The sequence below is a fragment of the Nelumbo nucifera genome, chromosome 6 (assembly GCF_055504915.1).
Source record: "Nelumbo nucifera cultivar China Antique chromosome 6, China Antique-T2T, whole genome shotgun sequence".
Classification (NCBI taxonomy): domain Eukaryota; kingdom Viridiplantae; phylum Streptophyta; class Magnoliopsida; order Proteales; family Nelumbonaceae; genus Nelumbo; species Nelumbo nucifera.
In genome coordinates this window covers 2487930-2507026 of record NC_142654.1, presented here as the reverse complement: position 1 = coordinate 2507026, position 19097 = coordinate 2487930, and the positions used below count along the sequence as shown (strand labels likewise).

Below are 19097 nucleotides of genomic sequence, written 5' to 3'. Positions count from 1 at the left end.
GTCTGCCGTCCGTGTTTATTTGTTTATAGTTTAATTACTTAAATACCCCTAGTCCGTGTTTATTTGTTTATAGTTTAATTACTTAAATACCCCTAAGGTTTCATTCATAGTTTTTGCCGTTAAATGGGACAAAAAGACTATTTTGCCCATAAGTAGTATTCTCAAAATTTCAAATGACGAACCACTCTTGAATTGATTGCACTTGCAGAACGTAGGCGAGGTTAGGAGTGAGTTCGCGGTGGATGAGCGGAAGACTTGTCATGAGTGAAATTATTTAGTCTCAGTTTGGAAAAAGTATACATACATATAAAAGATAAAGTTTGCACTCTACAAATTTGTATTTATGGCTCTATTTGGAAGGAGTATAAATATAAATATGTAGAATGCAAAATCTTGCATTTTATATTATTTTGTATGTATTTGTATTCCTTCCAAACTGAGCCTATATATTTATACTCTTTTCAAACTGAGCCTTAAGTAATGATGATGAGATACAATTTGAGGTCCAACATTCATCAAATAACAAAAGTAGTGAATTTTGTTTTTTCATATTGCTTAGTTTGGAAAGAGTATACATACAAATATGTACAGTGAAAATGCATACAAAATAATACAAAATATAGGGTTTTGCACTCTACACATTTGTATTTGCACTCTTTCCAAACTGAGTCCACACAAGCAAAACAGAATAGAATATCAGTTGTCTTTTTAACATGAGTCCGATCTCGTGCCTACGGCTACCCAAAATACATTACCCCCAATGAATTGGGAACATCTCCCCCTGCATAATACTATGTAAGAAGATGAGATATTCTCCATGTATGACAAAATAGCTGGGTTCTAATCCAGCTATAGCTTAAAAAACCCAAAACCTTTTACTCGAATTGTAGGATAGGTTCAAAATATGAGCCCGGATCTCCTGCACTCACTTGGTGTGTGCGGGAGTGCTTCCACTCAAGTTTTCACACGTCTCACTTCACATGCCATCCCTGTTCACATGTGTGGGACTTGTTACACGGTCATAAGTTTTTTCTGCTCACATACAAACAGAGGCACGCTTTGCAAAACTCCAACCCTTGACTAAGATTGAAAAACAAATGGATTTTATTGCAATGTCTTCTGGCTGAGGTATGAAGAAGAAATTGAGGTTTGCGATCGTCTATTAATGGTGTCTGCCTAGTCAAGGTTGGGTTTGCAAAATATTTCCCTTATTTTGTTCTATCTTGAACTTTCCTTCTTTCACTTTTTCTCTATTTTAACTTAAAAAAATATATATATATATATATATATATATATATATATATATTAAAACAAAGTGGTCAAGAAATTTTCTCTTTTTTTTTGTTTTTTTTAATTCTATGTCATTTTTGAAATAACCAATGAAATGCACTTTCCTAATAACCTAAATAATCTCTTCTCCTAAAATTTATCTTAAACTACCTCCCCCATTTTCTCCAAAACTATCTCTAATTCCTATTTATCTCCACAATTATCTCTAATTTAGTAGAGAGTTTTTCCCCTAAATTATCTATAATTTCTATTTATCTTCTCCCCTACTTTTTATCTATATCTATCTAAAGAAAGTTTGGATTAAAAAATTTAAGAATTATTTAAATATTCTACCAAAATTATATAATAAGCTTAAAATACTTATTAAAAACACAAAAAATAATTTTATATTCTTACAACAGTCAAACGGAGCTTAAGGCTCCATTTTGATAAGTTTTTTACCCATGTTCTTTTATTTATCAGATAAATAAACTAATGATCATTTTATTTATGAAAATCCATTATTAAAAAGGGCATTTTTGTCTCATTTAAGTATTGGCAACTTTCCCCTATATGGGAATTACCCACCTTGAATATGGGTATCACTTACTCGAGTAAATGATGCCAAGGAAAATAAATTTTCCCTAATCCCTACATAAATCTAAAACAAAAAAGAATATAGGTTTCTTGGTCAATTGGATTCACAATATCATTGACCAACTTTTCCTCCTCTCAAAATCCAAAAAAAAAAAAAAAGAACGCCCCTTAAAGGTGGATTTTTCCAAGGTTTGAAGTTTATTAAGACTATGCCAACAACATCAGAATCATTATATAAAAACTATAAAGATCTTATTCTCAATCAAGAAATCTCACTTCCGAGAAGAAACAAGAGAGACCGAGGCCCAATGTGAGGAAACCAGATTAATGGGCGGACTAGTTAAAATTCTTATTATCTTAGTGAATCAAAAACAGGAACTTTTAAATTGAGAGTCTGGATCTCCTACCAACAAAACACATTCAAACCCCCTACCAACATGATATGACACCACACATCTCATTCATGGCAGGCCCCACTTTTATGCTAGGTCCCAATCTCATGATGAAATGTGTAATGTTAAATGAAGTTGGTAGGGGGATGGAACTTGTTTTGTTGGTAGGAGATCCCAACTCTTAAATTGAATCTATGTGTAGATTGTAATATCCATTCCATTGGCGAGACTCGATCTACTCCTCACAGAGCATGCCTTACACTGATCTTGCAGGGACATCCCACCATGCTGTGGGAACATCTCCCATGAATAATAGCATATAAGTATAGGAGTTGTTCCCCATACATGGTGGGATGTGCCTATAGGGCCGGTGTGAGGATCAGATCCAGTCTCTCCATTGGCTTTTTGAGAATTTATCAGTCAATGTAGTCTCTCTCATTGCAATAGCAAAAACTTGTGTTTTTAAAATCAAACCAGACCAACAATCAAACTAGAAAAATCGGGAACCGGTCACCTCACTGATTCCATTTCACTCCAAAACCACTTTTTTCCAAAAACCGTTGATTTGGTCAGCAAACCGTTGACCAGTGTGGTCAACCCAAACGACGACTTTTGATCGTTTGTTTTTTTATTTTTATCAAAATGAGTCATCCATTCAGACCAGATGGTTGGACCATTCAACCTAGGAACCGGTCCCATAATGGTTCCTTGTCCGGTCTGATTTTAAAAACCTTGGTAAAAATAAACTAAAGTCATAACCGGTGAAAAGCAGTAACAACAGGACACAGCAGTTCGATTTGCCTCATTTTTCTACAAAATCTCAACTATTTACAATATACTTAGGTTGTGTTTGGTTGCAATGCCAAAGAAAATATGTACTCTATATAATTACCTTCTTTTCGGTTCATAAATGCAAACATGATTCACATTTTTAAATCGTTTTTGCACTCATCTTGTTTGTTTGAAATCGACGCAAAGAATAGGCCCTATCATTAATGCTCCAATTCCTTAAAGTTTGGTCAAAAAGCAAAATTGTATCCAAAAAATAGATCTAATAATATTGTCTCCTCATAATACAAAAATATAAGAAAATACATTTTTAATATCTTAATCATTACTTTTTTAGATGTTAAATAAATGCGAACCAAAGTACATAAATACCCTGATTTGACATTTATATCACAAACAAATGGAGACTTATGTATTTTCCTACTTCAGCATAAATACACGCTTTCATGAAAATTCTACATAATAAACTATCAGTCCTCTCTTATGCCGCGTTTTGTCACTGCTAAGCTTCGTCTCCTTGCTTCTCTACTTCTGTCCATCTCTTTCTATTATTTATCATGCTTTCTACTATTTCTCATGAAATCAACAACTAGAAGCTTAGAAAACTTCAGCTTCCAGCCCACCTCCAACCAACAACTAGAAGCTTAGAAAAAGGATTAAGATCACTTCGGCTGTTTGGAAAAAAACAGTGTGGCCATCAAGATATCTTAACTAATTCAGGTCCTCATTTGTTTTTTGAATTAAAAAAAAAATTGAGTGCAAATGCTGTTTTACCCTCACTAATGATTAGATGTCATTTAAAGCATGTTAACAAAACAGCCAAAGTCTTTCCTTGTTGCCGCTGTTATTGGTGGTAGCAGTAGCTCCATAGGCCCTTGCCCTAGAATAATCCACTTATGGGGGCAATTCGTATTCTCATGTTGTTCTCATATCTTGTCTAAAGTTTCCATAATTTGGATGTGTAGGCATAACAAGAATAATTAACCGTGCCAAATTTTCAAGCACGAATATGATGTATTTATTACACTCATAATACAATAATTCAAATTGGCATGATTAACCTATTTTATTCTATATTAATAAATAACATGTGTGACTTGAATTAACATGAAACCAATATGATTAACCTATTTAATTAAATAATAAATAAATTTAAATAGTAAAATAAGCCTTCAATCATTCATTATCTAGACAAACTTATAAAAACATTTAATGTCATCTTTATCTATCATAATAGTTTTTCATTACATGATCTAATACTTGAAATTAACATATTTATTGATCTTATTAAACAGGTCAATACAATTTAGTCACGAATATGAGTAAAGTAAAACCAAAACCCACTAATTTTGCGTTATGTTCAAATATCATATCAAATATTCTCAGCCTTAAATCCACCATGCTCATCCCTATTTTCGGACATGAACAACAACCATCCCTCCTCATGCACCTCACCTCATTTGTGTTTTCAAATTAAGGTGAAGGGACAAACGTAAAAACAAAGGTGCATAGTATTTTACCAATTTGTCCAAGACAATCTAGGTAGAAGTGTGGGGATGGCGTGATGACAAATGATGTAGGTGCACATGGCTCAGACCAATAGCACGCATGTGGCAGATGGCAGCGCTCAGGGCAGACCCAATGAGAGCGTGTACAGAATAGAAGTCGACATGCGACACAGAGCCAATGGTGCGGCCGCATGCAGCGGCCTCAGATGGCCACACTTCTCAAAACTAGACCACATCCTGACCGTCCGAGCCCACCTACCTCCAGGCAGCCTCGAGTATAAATAAAGGGCAAACCACAATCTCAAGGTAAACATCTAGACTCTAGACTAGTAAGAGATTTATTGCTTCTTGTGTGACCTTGTCTGAGCACTCCTAACTCAAGCCTCGTCCACCTCCTATTACCCCGTATTAACTTGACCATCAGAGTCTCCTCCTCGGATTAGCACCCAGGGCCTCTGATGTCTTCTCTCTCCTCGCAGGTCTGACCTACCAGCCCTCAGCCATGACAGACCTCGAACTCCTCAGCCAGCCCTTGGCTCGAAAGCGAAATTGCCTTGTTGCCCTCAGCCCATCTTAAGTCGCAACAGAAATAATATTGATAATCTATATTTTGCATTTCAAAGCTTCTTGGGGATAGTAACTCCAGGATCGATGAATTTCTTGTTGTTCATGATGGCCTTAATCTTTGCTTTATCCAAAGACAAATTGAATGCCGACGTTTTGAGTGATAACAAGTACCTCATTGGCATTCTTCTTGGTAAGATGGAATACTCTTGGCAGATCCACCTACATATTTTGAGAAAATAAGAAGTACAGGTATTAAACATTCTTTTTGCCATATATACTTGAAAATTGTCTTTAGTTTGAAAGAAAAGGTAAGAAAAAGGAAGAAAAATATAAGGAACTTTTCTTTTAAACCAAAGACAACTTTAAAGTATAGCTGGAAGCTTTTCATCTGGGCCATTATGGCCGGAAGCTGTTCCCTTCGTACAAACCTTTGTCACTACTTTGTAAAGGTTACTTGAAGACTTCCTGTTGCACATTGTAGGATATATAATGGCCTTTGTTCTTTTTTAAGCCTTGCAATGGGTTAGGTGGATTACCTCCTCCTACAGCTAAAACCTCTACACATTCTGAGGGCATCTAATTACATATTACCCAATATTCAACTGGATGCGCCATACACACATTTTTGCTTGCAATAGATGGAGGCTTGACTTAAGGATTAAAAAGAAAAACTCTATAAACCTTATACAAATAGACAGTTTTGGTGAAATCATAGCTAAAACATAAGAAACTACAAGAGGCAATCTAAAAAAATTAATGAAAAGAAAAAAAGATATTACTAGAAAGAGTTATATTCTTCTCCTTGATTTTCTTTTTCTCTTGGGTCGGAATGATATAATGGACAAGGCCCCGCGGCAAACCCATATGGCATACAAAGCCCAGTACTGATCCATACTATCCTTACTTAAACTCAGCGGCCCTAGAATGAGTGCTCTGAATTCGGTTTTCTCCATTTGCTATCAGCTATGACCTATCTCCCTGGTCGTCTATATGTTCATCTCGGAAAAGATCCGTCTGTTTGAAAATAAAATAAAACAGCTTGACCAGTTTTAGAGTTTCCTGCGCGTGGCAAGTTATTTATCCCAGTAGAGTCACATCAAAATCTGCGCGGCCGATTATGTTACAAAAATTTTGCTTGTTTGCTTATGGTGGAATTGTCGTTAGAGCTTTCCTTTGTTTCGTCCTAGATAGGGGGTGTAAGTAGATCGAATTTGAATTGAATAAGGTAATATTCAAATCTGAATTCGATATCGGACAGATATTAAAAATTAATATTTGAATTCAAATTTAGTTAAATATTCAAATATTTGATACGATTTGAATTTGACCAATTAATTATTTTAAGTAATTATTAAATATATAAAATAAAATATATTTTATTTATATAAAGTATATAAATACATAAACTATTATGTAATTTAATTATTATATAAAACATTTAAATATTTTATATATTATATATAAAAATTAAATAATCGGTCGAATTTAGGTATTTATCGAATCGAATCAGGTCATATCTGAATTCGACCGATTAGATATTCAAATTATCTAGTTTCGATTCAATTGTATTGAACCTTGAATTTGAAATCGGATTTTCGAATACTATTGACACCCCTAATTGTAGAATAAGTTGTTCATCTATGCAGTTTAATTGTTTTCTTATCTCAATCACATTAATTAATTAGGGCATCCAAGTAAACCAAAATCAAGGTCGGTTGTCAAAAGGATTTGGTTGATAAGTTTGAAATTTTGGTGATGTTGATACAAAAGGTTGGAAGATTCCAATAGTAAAGGAATTGTTCCAATGGTATTAATACTTGTTTAGAATTAAAAAAAAAAAAATCAACGACTAATTTTGTTATATAGTTGAACAACTACTTCTCATTCTCTAACGAGAGTCCGAGATCATAAACCTTTCTTTAGTACAATATGGATGGCACCCCATTTTGAGACAACACTTTTGAGAAAGATTTCGAGAAATAAGTGACTGACCACCCCTTTGTGCATGTTTTAGAATGGAAGAGGGTTTCTGGAAGGTCCCTCATGTCAACTATCGAGAAAATGTAAAGGACCTTTTTGGATTAGAATGGTATTTTTGCAAAAATCATCCAATTTACTAATTAACCGCATATCTCTGACATGGAGTTTTCTCAAGATTTCAAAATGTAAGGGTGAATTTAAGAAAATTGAAAAAAAAAAAAAAAGAGCGAATGGAAGTTCTAGATAATAACTTTTTTTTTCAAAACAGTCAAACTTTTTTAAACAATATGCCATGTGCCCAAAGCATATTCTCGATGTATGACTGTAAGGTTGGTGTAAAGTATGTTTTTTTTATTTTATTTTATTTTGGTATTCGGTGTGAAGTATGATGTGTGAGGAATAATCCCGATTCACTCAAAACAAATCTCATGTATGGCTTATGCACAGAACACTTATCAGTGAAATAATTATATAATAAAATTTTCAAGGTTATAGTGGTGTACTGAACTTCAATTTCAACTATTAAGAGATTCCTCCACAACCACCACCCACAAGTTTATACTATTCACTCTTTCAAACTATAGAAGAAAGGCTAGAGAAAAGATCAGGAGCTGATATTGTTAACAAGACTTGATTGAACTGAGTAAGAGCTCTAAAACCTAATATACCCTTTAACTTTGATTTACAGGAACAATTCTAACTGAAAAATAAAAAAGGAGACAAAGAAGAAAATAAACTATAAGGTATCCCTTCCACCCTCAGCCCTACAATTGTCACACAACTTGTTAATAAAACATGTAGAGAGAGAGAGAGCCTCAACCCTTCTTCAGCCACACTTGGCCTATAGGATTAGATGAAGTGAAACAGAAAAAAGGGTAGATATGTTGATATCGTTTCTCTCACTGCCAAGATTGTAGAAAGCCCATAGGGCCATAGCAGTTAGCTCCCCTACTACAGATGTAGATAATGGGATTTATAAGAAGAATTAACAAAGCATAAAAGAAAAAATAATGGACAACAAAAAGACGAAATGCAAACGGTACACGAAACTTGGGAGTTGATCCATTGGCCATTGGCGGGTGGCTTCTTTCTGTTAGTTCTAGAGCTTCCATTGATTACACCCGCTTGATTCTTAACTCACAAAACCTTTTCTTCTTCCTATACAGAAAACCATAACCATCATATAAGAAGCTAAGGAACTTTTTTTTTGCTCTTATGGTACACCGTTTGTTCTAAGACTGGCCAAAGGAACTTCAATTTCCATGGTGACTATTGTAATAGGGGAAGAAATGCAAAGGAGAAGGAAAAAAAAACTTGAAAAAAATTAATACCTAAGGTTGACCTCCTATATCTTAGTGATGGTTGTTGGTCGCCACCTATTGGAAGGAAGAGAGAAAGAGAGGAGATAACCCTGCTGAGTGCTAAGCGAGAGAGTGGGAAATATACACTACAAGAAAAATGGATTAAGCCGGTAGTCTCAAAACCGCCGGCGATCATATGCCCGCCGCCTTTCCTTCCTGGTCAGAGAAGGTTCAAAATTATCAAAAGCGGCAGTTTTTCCATGACCGCCGGCTTAGCCTGGTCGTCCAAACCGCTGCCTTTGGTTTTATCAATAGCTGGTTGGCAGGCATTGACTGCCGCCTTAGGTCTTATCTGGCCCATACTTCTATCTTGCTCATAGCAAGCTGGTGGATACTGACCGCCAGTATAGACCTTTTTCTTTTTAAAATATAAATATGCCTACTTATTAGAAATCCTATGACAATTGATACATGAAAACTTTGATAAATAAAAAACAACTAGTAATTTAAGGATTAATTATATTAAAAAAGTCCAAAACAAATTGTTCAAATACAATTTCCAATTGACATACTAACATTACAAGAACCTTCAAAACTTTCAAATTTTCCAATAATATCCAATTGACATATTAACGATACACGCCACAGATGGTAATGATACTTGTCTTCCTTTCGGACATTCAACTTTGGGTTTCTTGAATTTCCTCACCGCACCTTGCAAGTCAAGCATTAGAATGTTAGCAACACTTTTCATTCAATAGATGTGTTAAAGTCAGCAAGCATTGAATATGGTAAGAAGAAACGAAGAGTGCTCTCCAAAGACTGCACTTGCTATATTTGATAAAGCCAATTAAGTAACAATAGCAAGGCAAGCCGGTCTTTCTGCAATCACAGAATTGAGATAATTCTCTATAGACTCTATTGGAACAACCTTGAACTCCAAATTCTGTGTTGGATCAATCCCAATTGCTCAATTGATTCAAAATAATCAATAAAAAGGTTATTACAAACAAAAAATATGTATACTAACTTCGAATCTCCTACTTATATTCAAGCCAACATAAGATGCTAGGGTTTCACAAACCATGGAACTGAGGAGGAAAAGGAGAAGATGCAATCACTCCTACCAGCCTTTCCAGATGCTTCTAGCAGGAGAAGAAATGGTGTAGACATTTCAGCCACAAGCTTCTAGCAGTCACAAAGAAAGGTCATTAATCTCTAGCTAGATTTAGCCCTTTTCCTTTTCCAAAGCTAGGCCTTGAGCTGGAGTTGTCTCCTAAGTCCTAACTATGTGGTTTGAAAAGAAATGGTGTTGACATTTCAGCCACAAGCTTCTAGCAGTCACAAAGAAAGGTCATTAATCTCTAGCTAGATTTAGCCCTTTTCCTTTTCCAAAGCTAGGCCCTGAGCTGGAGTTGTCTCCTAAGTCCTAACTATGTGGTTTGAAAGTTCAGATCTAAAATCTGCATGTACTCTCATTTGCAACCAGTGACCATCTTAGCCTGCACATAAACTCCTCTTGTTGTGGTCCAGGAAGATATGACAAAGCACCACCCCAAAAGTTGAATATTTTTATGTATGGCTCATTTTTAAATAAAAAACAATTGAAAGAAAAAAAAATGTTTGTGGTTGCTTCCTTCATAAAGTACCTAACACCTTGGTCCAACTTTCCTTAGCTTTCCTTTCAAAAAAGATAATTCTAACCAAAACTGAAAATAGATAGTAGGAGATATTTTTTTATCACTAAAACAAAAATGGCTTAAATCAAACATTGCTCCAAATGGCATGCAATTACTTAGCAGATTATGGATAATGTATTGAAGAAGACATTTTAGTGAAAAAACATGAGGTTTCAGTTTTTCACAAATAATTTCCAACTTAAGAGAAGAAATTCTGCAGAGCCCAAATGCATGCAACTATTCTACATATTTGGATTCTCAGTAACAGAGGAAAACCAGCTAATATATTTGGATTCTCAGTACTAATTCCTCCAACTATTCTACATTTCCATTGCAAACAGAGAGAGAAATAAAAAACAGACGTCATGAAGGAACAAGGAATACATTTAAGACACATCTGACTGGATGGCAAAGTAACTAAATCAAATCCTCCACTGTCTTTAGCTCCGGAAAAATGCAAAATCAAAGAGACCAAATGCATGCAACATAAAAAAATCTAATCTCTGCTATGAAACTAACAAAAAGCTTCGTAGTTGATTCAGAGTGAACACCACCACCATGAAAGTGGTGGCTTGAAGTGTTGGACAGATTATTTAATATTTTCTAATTTCTAATAAAACGCAAAATCCATAGGGGAAACACCCTAGCATAGTTTATGAGATTTGTCTCCGCATGGTTCAATATATAGAAGCATCTAAAGATTCAAAACATCCTGTCAAAACAAGAATTAAGATAAAAGACTAACATCCTATTGAATAACTTTATTCGTGAGATGTAATATATCTTCCTCTTAACCATCCAAATAGAAGTAGAAGATACAATATTCTCAATAATTCAAGTCAATGTACAGACAAAAGTAAGGTTTACCATTTACACATCATCTAATAAGAGCTTTTTCCAATGCATAGCCTGGATTATAACAAAGTTCAATTAAATAGGTGAAAAGACATGAAGCTCCATCCATGATGGGTTTCAAAATTGTAGTTCACTCCTTGGTAGAACATTGCAAGTTAGACATACTGACAGCTGCTTACAACTTAACTTTAAGAATAGAAGAGAAAAACAATTTAGCAAATAAAGAATAAAAAAATAAACCACATAAAACAGGTAAATTGAAAGGTATCAGTGTCCATCTTCTCTGCCAGCTGGGAGCCAAACTTTGGAAGTCCAGTTTTCAGTTCCTCAATTGAAACAATACCATCATTATCAGTGTCCATCTTCTTAAACATTTCTTTGATGTCTTCAACTTCTTCAAAGGATAAATGATCAGCAATAACCTATTTGAAAGCCCATTTTAGTAATAAATTCTTGGACAAATTCCTATATCAAAGAAATAGAAAATAAATAGGGTAGTGCTACAGGTCAACCAACCCTTAATGCTTTCTTCTTGAATCTGTTCATCATAGAAAACTGCTTAAGCCTTGACTTGACAACATCTCCAAGAGGAACAATTGGAGATTTTTAGCATTTTGGAGCCAAGGATGTTCTGTAAGGGAGGAAGAATGTAGGCATCAGATCCTAATTGTCTAGTGTTCAATAATTCATCTAAATGTCAGAAGTCTGATCATCATACTAAGCAGAATGATAAACCAAGTGCAAACTGTAAGTTATTTATGCCGATTCAATAAGCAGAATGATAACCTTGCGGGTAGTATTCATGAAATCAACTGGCTCAGCAAAACAGAACCAGGAAAGAACATAATAACAAAAACAATCAACTGCAAGTATATTCAAATCAACGATACTCTTGTGAGTCCATAACAAAATGATAACGGCACAAGTAAGAGTAATACTATCAGATGAAAATTGCTCTTGATGGAAATGAAACCCAAGTCTATGCTGTCACCACTCATATATCAACACAGATTTCTGCATGTGTTCTCTTCAAAGGATGTACATTTCTTTAGAAAGTCTATATAGACACCCTCCCATTCTAACATGGGCATAGAGATTACCTTCCATTTGGGCAAGACAGTTTTAGGCATGGAACCTATGGCCTGGCTGCCTGGAGCATCATAACCCATGAGAAATATGCCCCGGATGTTTTCCAAATAACCAAATCAGTACATGTAAGTTTGTAAGGAGTGTTCCTTAAGTGTAGCTTTTTCAAGAAGTTGATTTGCATTATTACATGTTCAACATGTACAGTAACACAAAAGTAGGAAAATACCAAGCACTTGCTTTGCAGTCAACCAAAGTTTTGGGTCAGGCTCTAACATCTGTCGAACCAAATTCTTTGCACTCTCTGAAACATTTGACCCTGGATCCCGTTTAAAATCTATAAGACCACGAAGAATGGCCTGCGCAACCCCTTGCTCAAACTGCATTTTATAAGAGAGCATGTCAACTTGTAGAAAAAGATCTAAATATTAAGTTCAAAATACAATTAAGACAGGAAGATTAATTGTTCTAAATATCAATCAGATTCCAACATGTGTCCAAGAGTTTGACTGGGCAAGACAAGAAAACGTGGATTTACGGCATGTCTATGGAAACGTAAATACTATTAAAATTGTTTGAACTTAACAACAATGGACGAACCCTCCATCGTTAAACCCTAACAAAGAAGAAAAAACACCCACAAAAACCCTCAAAAATCAGTTTCAGGTTAGCTAAAAATTTCAATGACAAAGAAGAGATCGATTGAGATGAAATTTGCGGGTGGACAAAGAGGCTGGAACAGAAACCATCCATCCCAGCCTAGACTTTTTCCGTGGTACCCATTGCATTTCCAACAGTCGCAGTTTCAAATCTCTTATCAGGTGAGCGGCCTTTCTTCTCCCGAAACTCTGCTTGAACTCAAACGTCTTCTTCCCTGTTGTGTGTTCTCTGGTGAGAAGATGGTGTTATTAGCTCTTGGTGCAGAGGCATCGCCACTGCCTCCACCACCTGCAAAATATGAGAGAACGATGATCAGAAAACTTAAAACACTAATCAATGGTGAAGTGGAAGAAGTACAAAGAAAAGGGTACAACCCCAACCAGAAAGCCTAATAAAACAATAACTTAGATCTTGGAAGATGAAGCAGGGGAGAATCGTGTGAAAAACCATCAAAACCCTAATTGTAAACCCTGCAAAGAAAAAGAGTTAGGGTTTCTTGTCATGATTTCGAGAGGTACAGAGAGGGAGAGGGACTCAAATGAGAGAGAGAGAGAGAGAGAGAGAGAAGAGGGAAGCAGGGGAGAAAGACGTGTGAAGAGAAGGCCCATCCCCCTCCACTGTTTTCACACGAAAAAAATGATGCAGAGGACTATTTGTGGAGACCTGCAACGAAAGTACTCTTCTTCGTCAAAAATAGTCTTCTCTCCATCAAAAGTACTTCGCTTCTACATCTCAGTGGAGTTTTGCCTCAGTCAAAGGAGCAGAATCCACGCAGGAAGGAGAGCTTTCCTTTTTCCTTTTGGTGTTCTGCTATTGAAGGAGAACAACGCAAAAAGAGTATCAATCGAATCTAATGGGGTTCATGCTGGCTCAATTCCGATTCAATGTTATAAACGACGGAAAGACCACCGCCGCCCAATATACTCACGTGAATGTTTTGGTTTTCTACTTATTCTTCTTGTAGTGACGAAACTCTTGACAAATTCGAAATAATGTAACAACAAAGTTGATAAGAGACGCCGTTTTCAATAATCTGCACATTTTAATGCTTTCTCCATTTGCGCGAACGGTTCAAGTATAGAGCGTACCCTCGCTGAAGTACAAACAAACAAAACAGGACGTATAGAAATATAGATGGATTCGTAGGGAGGCCAACCATTAAGGTGAATAGAGGGGAGGCATAATATTTACATAAAAATCTAGATTACTACGAAGACTTTCTAAACCATAAAAGGGGCCAACCATTAAGCTCCCCCCTGTATAGAATACATCTCTCGAGAGAAGTAAAGACAACAACGTACGAATTTATCGAAATGCTCCGAATCCAATCTTCTATGATTTTTGTTTGTTCGGAATTGCGCCTCAATATGTCCGGAATACCTTTTAAATACAAATTTTACCCTTTTTAAACCGGTTTAATATTAAAGGGATTTTTAGGATGACTGGGTGCTGCCGCCATCACCATAACACACACAAGCCGGGACTTCTAAATTCGATTAAGACTGGGTGTCGCTATCGCAGTATCGCAGTAATAGAAGTTGGGGACGACTTCAAATCTATTCTAAATACATTGAATGGACCAATAAAACATATTAGATTAGACCAATTCGGTCCAAAATATTTATTAGATTGGATTGGACCTAATCCATTTATAATAAATTTATAGATGTTAATAAATTAGGTTTGGATTGAAACCAATCTAAATCAAAACAAATTTGAACAGATTAGATGGTCCAAACATTGAATTGGAGCGGTCCAAAATATTCATTGGACTTGGTCCATTTATATTATAATAGACTCACATTAGACTGGATCGGATTGGACCAAATCCAATCCAATTGACACTCCTAGATGTGCATATGGGACGTTTTTGAGGCGCATTCTATGGGGGGCGGCAGATGTGAACTCGCTGCCGACTTCCAAATTCCAAATTCCATATCCCCTCCGCCAACACGCCATATTAAACAGATCGAGCTAGTGAAAGACATCGTGAAGGAATTCGAGCTATTCTATAACAAATTGATGAACACGAAGCTGGTGGTCGTGATTTCGATGGTATTGTGGGAACAACAGCACTTGGCGTAGATAGCAAAGGGAGTGCAGAGGTTGATGGGGGCAAATAACGTGAGGATCAACACCGTGTTGGATCCGTTGCTCGTTGCAGGGTGCCTTTTCAAGTTAAGGACTTCAAGATTTAGAAGATAGTTGGCTCTTGTGACGTAAGATTTCGTATCAGGCTTGAAGGTCTTGCATATTCTATGGTGCCTTTTCAAGTTAAGCTCAGTTTGGAAGGAATATAAATGCAAATATGTATGTATTTTGTATTATTTTATATGTATTTATATTGTATATATTTGTATTTGTACTCCTTTCAAACTGAGCCTTAAGGAGTTCAAAATGTATGTATACATGTTTTTTTTTTCTTGTGAGCATGGTTTTTAAAAACAAACTGGTTAGGGGTCCGGTTACCGGTTTAAATAGTCTGACCATTCGACCCGAACGGCTAGACTGTTTTGACAAAAAAATTAAAAAATTGGAAAACGGTCAAAACCATTTGAACAGTTTGAACGATTAACCGGCCGGTTCAGCGGTTTGCTGACCAAAATCAATGGTTTTGAGGGAAAAATCGGTTTTGGAGGAAAACGGAACCGGTCAGATGACTGATTCCCAATTTTTCCAGTCCGACTGTCCGGTCCAATCCGGTTTTGAAAACAGTGCTTGTGAGCGAAAGAGAAGCCCAAACTCGGAGATAGGAAAATAGAGTTTGTTCTTAAATGTAAACTCAAATTGTTTAATAAGAAATTAGTTATTGAAATTTGACGTCAGAAAAAAAAAAAAAAAGATTTGCAAGCTTTGTGGGAATACGATTCAAATATGTATCTGAATTTGTTCTTGTTTTTTACTTGAGCTTTTTCTCCAGAGTAATTTTGCAAAGATGGTTTCTTCTATTTTCTTGTTAAATTCTGCATATTATTCTATTATATTTAATAGGGGTATTAGAAAAATGTAGCCTAATCTCATCATCATGAACAAAGGTCACAAAGAATCCGATTTCCATATTCAATGGGTGTATAATAAACAAAGATTGAAAAAGAGAATGGCTACTCTGCCAATTAATCTGGGCCAGTAAATCTGCGGCACTATGTCTCTGGCCGGAGTTGTCAAAGGTGGAACCACCGATTTTGTTCCGATGATCCGGCGCTATGTCTCTGTCCGGGCGTTGTGTCTCTGCTTGACTGTAGAAGTTGGCGCTAATGGCGCTGCTCCCCCAAGAACTCTGCCTCTGGCATTAAGTATGCCATCTTCTGAAGTGAAAGTCTAAACAGGATATTCGTGGGCGTCGACCTAGGTGAGCACGGACAAGAACTCTTCTTGGGTCATAAAGTTTGGGGCTTCATAGCTATGCCCCCTAGTTCCAGTAACAAGATTTTGTACTGGAACAAATAAGGAGATTTTTTTTATGCGGATACAGAGAATACATTACGGGTAAACCAAGGGTTTAAAAGAGGTAATTTCTCTCCAGCAACAACTGAACACACTGGGACTTCTCTCCGGTAATGATTTCCAAGATGGAGTCGTCGGGGGCGAACGCTGCAACTTCGAACAGGACCTCTGGCGTTTGTTGTTAACAGAGGTTCTCGGTCTAAATCAATGGGGGTTTAAAAGGGGTAATTTCGACATTTAAAAAAAATCATTTTCTCTCTTCTACGGACCGCTAGGGTATTTGTGCCATTTCACTTGTCCGTTAACGGTTTGACCAAATTGATTGTTTTTGAAAGTTTGAGTACTGCAATGATACATTTCAATCGATTACGACACTATCCCCAAAGGGTATTAAGGTGAAATTTTACACACTTGTAGGGGATTGTATGGATACAATTTATTCTCCTATCATACTACACTGCTTTCCACATCATGGTTTTCAAAATCGGAATGGATTGGAAAAACCAGAAACCAGTCAAGTCCGTTTTTTCCAAAAACTGAATTTTCCCCTAAATCATTGATTTTGGTCAGTGAACTGCTGAATCGGGTGGTTAACTATTTGTATGATTTTGATCATTTTTTATTTTTAAATTTTTTTGTCAGAACGGACCAAGCATTCGGTTTGAGCGGTCTGACTGTTCGACCCGATAACTGGACCCTTGACCAGTTCGGTATCCGGGTTGGTTTTAAAAATCATGCTCCACATATTAACATTTGACATGACTCAATGATCAATACTGTAATTCCCATGGTTTTTAAAACTGGACCGTAGTGAAAAAACCAGGAACCAGTCAAGTGACTGGTTCCATTTTACCCCAAAATCATTATTTTGTCAAAAATTATTGATTTGGTCAGTAAACTGTTTACTTGGACAATCAAACCATTTGAATTGTCTAACGGTTTTAACCATTTTTTATTTTTTTGTCAAAATAGGCTATTTATTCGATTTGAACTATAGCAATTTCTTTATACTTTATACTCTAGTATTGTCACTGCATGTTTTTAATTTTTGAAACCAGTATATTAAAATGAAACAAGAAACTAATCCTAAAAAAATACATGGAGAAGGGAATCTTAATATTTCCGTTTTTAACAATTGAGAAATATGGAAGTTTCTTTTTTTTATTTGGTATAGAATTAGAGAAGCTTTTAACCTTTAATAATTGTGAAAGAGAAGGGATCATTCCTTAATTGCCTCTTCAAAAAGCATAAAATTCTAATCAAATCCCACAAACCCGTCCACTCATTCCAGACTACCCTACCCAGTCCTGTCGGCCACAGCTCGATCTATGGGATTCGGGCTGGAGGGTTCATCTCCCATGATTGGGCCTTAAAACGGTCCTACCTCCCAAAACTTGGATCCCGACCCACCATCAAACGTTAGTCATGCATTCATTGACCAAAAAGGATTGAAAGTATAGACTCTATAGAGAGAGAGAGAGCAAGCAAAGCGGCTACTTTGTGGGCAGCAGTATAAATGCTTAGTGGCAGGAAGCTAACCTGAATATTGGAGAATTTCCTAGGTACTCATCTGCATGTGGCAATAGAAATAGTGAATAATCTGCCACATGTACGGTGGAGAATGGCGATTGGCCTCCAAGTTCTTGGTAATGAGTAGCTTCAGCTTCAGCATGAATTTGGTATATCAAAAATTCAAAATGTGATGGACCTCTCTTAGACCACATGAAATTACATATTCCCTCTAAAACTCCTTCAATAGACTACGTACTAACAACTTTCATTGTTGAGTCATTCCATGATTCATGCAAAATCATAAGAAAAGCTACCACTTTATTTTTTTATATTACAAGTTTCGAACTATTTGCCTCAAAGATAGGAGTGGAATCGAGCAGAGTTGAGTTGAGCTGAATAATTGGTTATTTGGGCTCCGTTCATTGAAATAGTCGTACACTCGAATTTGAGTTCAGCTCGATTTAAAGTTTGTAAGTTCGAATTCGACTATAAGTTAATTTAAAAAAAAATAAAAATATTATATATATATATAAGTATTTTTCTTTTATTTTACATACAATCAAATAAGAATTATAAAATTTATTTATTATATATATAATACAAATATACATATAAAAAAGTGTTTTTATTTTATATACAAAAAATAAAAATTATTTACTATTATACATAAAAAATAAAAACGATACATAAAAAAATATTATTATATATAATAAAAAATATTTATTTATATATATTTATATATTTATATGTATGTATGTATGTATATAAAAATTATTTATTTATTATACTAGGTTCACGAGTCGAGCTTCATTGGGCTTGAACTCGACTCGATTAACAAACAAGCCTATACTTCAGGCTTGAGCTCATCTCGAAACTCAGTTTAAACCAAATTTGAATAGCTCATGAGAAGCTCGACTCATAACCACCAAAGAGAACCTGCAATTGGTTCAATGTTGATATATTATCACAAATTATTATATAAATTACATATATACTTTTTCAAACATAAACATTCTATGGACATCAATTAAAATTATAATAATATATAAATATAGTATTAACATTTCTGTCTAAAATGATTTCGAGTTTGATCTGATCTCTAAAATTCAGAAAACCATATCAAACCGCCAATTTTTTATTTGATCCGGCGCAGGTTTGATGGTCTAAACCATGCATGTAATCAATACCCGTACATCCATTTCATCCACCGTGCATTCAAAATTTTGCTAACAAGATGGCCCACACTGATATTTGGCCCAACTAATCTCCGAAGTCGGGCCCGTTTATTGGTGGTCCCAATTCTACATTCCACACCTTGTACCAAGTTATGGAGGGCCGGTCCATGGTTCCAGGCTTTCAGCCCCATGATTCCGCTAACTGGTATTTAACCATGTACTTACACGTGTATATATGTAAGAAAGGGGAAAATCAGAAAAAATTCCAAGTAACTCCACTCCA

General features: G+C 35.7%; 1 long non-coding RNA gene across 9 annotated transcripts; it reads right to left on the bottom strand.

Moving 5' to 3' along the window:
* Positions 1-8905: 8905 nt before the first annotated feature.
* Positions 8906-13915, bottom strand: LOC104609320 (uncharacterized). Of its 9 annotated transcripts, none has more exons than XR_016077566.1 (5): positions 13347-13911; positions 13058-13153; positions 11454-12971; positions 10950-11359; positions 8906-9117 (listed from the first exon to the last, which is right to left on the bottom strand). It is a non-coding gene; the product is annotated as an uncharacterized LOC104609320 (long non-coding RNA). The 9 variants fall into 9 exon arrangements; XR_002023325.2 differs by lacking the exon at positions 8906-9117 and having other exon boundaries at positions 10965-11359; positions 11454-11568; positions 12038-12971; positions 13347-13910; XR_016077568.1 differs by lacking the exon at positions 8906-9117 and having other exon boundaries at positions 10965-11359; positions 11454-11568; positions 12253-12971; positions 13088-13153; positions 13347-13893.
* Between the last annotated feature and the right edge of the window lie 5182 nt (positions 13916-19097).